Source organism: Rhagoletis zephyria, unplaced genomic scaffold (genome assembly GCF_001687245.7).
Source record: "Rhagoletis zephyria isolate East Lansing unplaced genomic scaffold, Rhagoletis_zephyria_1.1 Rzeph_scaffold_01279, whole genome shotgun sequence".
In the NCBI taxonomy this organism is placed as follows: domain Eukaryota; kingdom Metazoa; phylum Arthropoda; class Insecta; order Diptera; family Tephritidae; genus Rhagoletis; species Rhagoletis zephyria.
Genome location: NW_016158363.1, coordinates 55,979 through 59,852, shown reverse-complemented (window position 1 = coordinate 59,852; position 3,874 = coordinate 55,979).

Below are 3,874 nucleotides of genomic sequence, written 5' to 3'. Positions count from 1 at the left end.
TTTTTGCCACTTTTCGTGCGGTTCCGCCTTTCCGCAGTAAATCTATTATTTACATTTATGGTTCCTGATTAACTATGTTATTTACTGGTGATCACTTCTTCAATAAATTACAATATAGAAAAAAGTCATCTGACTTCCAACTAAGTAAAAGATAACTGTCAAATGCAAAACTGAGAGTGAGTGTAAAACTGTAACATCTGCCTTAATTTACATTTTGGTCTGCTGGTTTTTTTATTGTTGTTGTATTGACTTCAAATCATTATGAGAGAGGGAGTAGGGATGTACCAACAAGAATATTCAACAAAAGGATGAAAGTCGTTAGAACTTGGAAATATAGCGGTGGCTGAAACAAAAAGTGTTAAACCATGTTACAGTTTTTCTCGTCACTGTATTTATTTCAAGAGTTCATCTGTAATGATTACCTTGTTTATACCAACACATAAAGCGCTTTGACCCAGTTCGTTGTGATTCAAAACGGAAGCATACACCAACTTTCAATACGCTCAGAAATTCGAAAGTGTATTGACTCGAATTTGTTTTCAAATCGCTTTTTTATTTCTCACATCGGTTAGAAAACTGGTATAAACACATCACCCATTTGACGCGAAGTGAAAAAAGGCTGGTTTTCTTTGTACAACCCGTTTTAAATATGAATTATTATTTAAACAAATTAGAATTTTTGTTCGCTTCCATTTCGCTACACCGCGCAAATAAATAATTTAAGGAATATCGAATAAAAATAATAAATTTTGTTTACTTTTGAATACGGTTTCAGCGAGTGCGCCATAACGACAAAGGTATAAATGCTTGAAAGAAATATGTGTTGAGGCAAATCAGCTTTTTGTTAATGAGGTTCTTGGGTGGGTATAAACAAGGTATATGTTTACAGGCACTTTAACAAGTACTGCTTACTTTGCTTAAATGGGAAAATGTGTGCTAGGTAACATATCAATATAATGGAAGGGGGAAAACGGAGAAATTCGAGAACTGACAGCAACCAACCAAGCAATTCAACACCCAATCTTATATAGCACTCACATTGCGCTGCAACCTTACCAAGTTTGGAACAACTGTACATTAATGTAATGCGTGGATGGCAATAGCTTGAGTTTCGCATCAATAACCATCTAGCACCTTGGTTGGTTCATGTACTTAGCGTATTGGGTCCACTGCACATACATTTTGAACGTACTCGTACCTCAACAACGTTATGTATCGCCTCCAGATAGCACAAACTGTTGGCGTTATCATCAACGCATCTGAAGATGTGCATATGGCACATCAGCGGTATACAGTCCTATAGTCAATTTACGAGTTTTTGTATCTCGTACGGTTACCCCTGCATGCACCTCTTCGTTCCGATTACGTTGTTACCAAAATTCATGTACCTAACACAGGCTGACTTCCAAAACGTACCAATACAATGTTTGAATACTGTTCTACTGCGGTATTCAAACTGCTTGTATATGCAAAGTTGCGAAACATTGCAACTACATACATTTCATCTTTTGAATATTCAATATAACAATTAATACCATGTCGTAATTTTCCACTGTAACAACGCCAATCGCAACCAAAAACAAACGAAGCATCGACTTTGTTTCTGATGCGCTGATTACTCTAAGAATGCGTTTCGATAACTTTTCGGATGCGTTTTGGAAAAGTATACATTGTCAACCATTTGAAGTTCGGCGTTATCGAACATTATACTTTGTACGTATGCAATGCAATTCACGTCGTGGAAGTTAGCCACACTTTCAATGACTTTTTTCGCCTTGTCCCTTATACTGCAGTAAGCAAATTAGTCAATGAATCCTCCGAGTTTCGTAATTCTATATGTATTTGTTTCTGATTAAGAAAACATACTAATGAATTGGGCTTGTTTGAGTTGTAATCACAACCGCAGTATTGCGCTAATCATTAATGTATCACGCTCGTTGTGAATTTCTAACAACGTTATATCAGTTGGGCACTTGCAGCAGTGATGTAAATTTTCATCACTGCTGCAGTATTGCTGCTTCTATGTATTACATGAATCGAACAAGCCCATTCTCATAAAGCACGACCCACCATGATATACATAGACATTCCATGTGAAGATGAATACGTTCTGGTTTGTTTGGGAATTTTTTTTTGTACGAACAGAGACCCTAGGTATCGCTTGCTTGCGCCCATCATAACCAAACGTGGGCCATTTGCAGGGTGTGAGCGCCATTTATAAAAGTGTAGCTCTAACGCAAAGTATATCGCTAACACATACATTTTTTTAAACATACATCTGTACATACCAATATTAGAGAACATACGGCAACAACTCCATGCTGTCATCTTAATATGTAGATTTTTTAAATTCAGGGTTCCCATTTGAGCACGGAACAAATGTTCTTAATCACGATTGAGAGAAATAGAGATTGCGCCAATCGCGGTACCGCTAATCCGCTCTTTGTAATTTTGACAGAATGAGCTGTGTGCGTGACGTCATCTTGGTGCAATTGTTGAATGTGAGCATACGAAAAAACCAAATAACAATTTTAATATTTGTGCGTTAATATTTCTGCGTGGTTTTAAACAATTATTGAGACATTAAAAAGCAAAATGAAGTGTGCAGTGGCAAAGTGTAATAGTGCAAACAAAAGGAAAGCGTGTGTGTTTTTTTTCGTTTCCTACGGACGCAAACCTGGGGAAAAAGTAGAAACAGTTCTGCCGGGGAGGGCATGCATTAAACACCAAATCGAGCTTTGTGCTGTGTGTGAGCTATGAGCTTCTACATAGAACTATGTTGGCCTTTCCTTGGTGAATTGCAGTAGGTATATTTCCATGGTGAATGTAGACAGTTGCTGGTTTAGTTTGCTGGCAATGACATACATACAAAAGCAGTTTCTACAGTAAATAGATACATGAACTTCACTACCTACTCATTTTTGTTAGTACCTGATTCTTTTAGTGCTGGTATGAGGTAATGCACCAGTGGATAAGGTCGCCAGGCGCTAATTCAAGCGGCATCTTACCGCGCTGTTACGTACCTAATACAAAACAGTGCCCAAATTATTATACATTTAAAAGTTCAGCTTAAATTATGTTTTACTGACATAGAATATTTGCTTCCAAAAAAGCCACACTCATGCATCCTCTCGGAAATGGTACAAAAGTCATCAAATAAAAGCTGTGGAGTCAACAGCTGTGGAGTTTATGGTGGTTGGCTACCGTCCACAAATATAAATATGCACTCTGCATGGCTTTTTAAAATGGCAAGTCCAAAAATTCACTTTGCTGCACACCTTCCTTTTGGTCTACATGAAATTGCAAACACTGTTAATACATCCATTTTTTCATGTGCTAAAAATCGTACTTATCTAAAGGGCTACATGTCCAAAATTATTGCTACGTGTTCCTAATTAATCAATCTTTGTATATTTATTGATTCCTGCAAAATTGGGCCATGTAATATTAAAATTAACACATTTTTCTGCATTGTTTACATATTTTTATATGCGTTTTGGCATTTCTCGCTCGCAAATGCACCAAGATGACGTCACGCAAAAATTACGCTCAAAAATCCTCTCTCATTGGCGCAATCTTGTATTCTATCATTCTTGGTTCTTAATAGCATCTCTTTAATTTCAGTAACGCAAACCATTTGTCAGTTTTCGGCGGCACCCATATACATACATATCTGTACGGCCGGTGAATTTTTTTTGCAAGGGGCGATTGATCTTGGGAGCTTCCGTGCGCTAACATATGTACATTCATACATATTCGGTGCTTTGAACCATGAATATTATAATTGTGGCGCTTAAGCAGCAGCTAAAGTTGCGTTCAATAAAAAAAACGTTTCAAATTGGTCGTGGCAGGACTATTTGCTCATTTAACATCA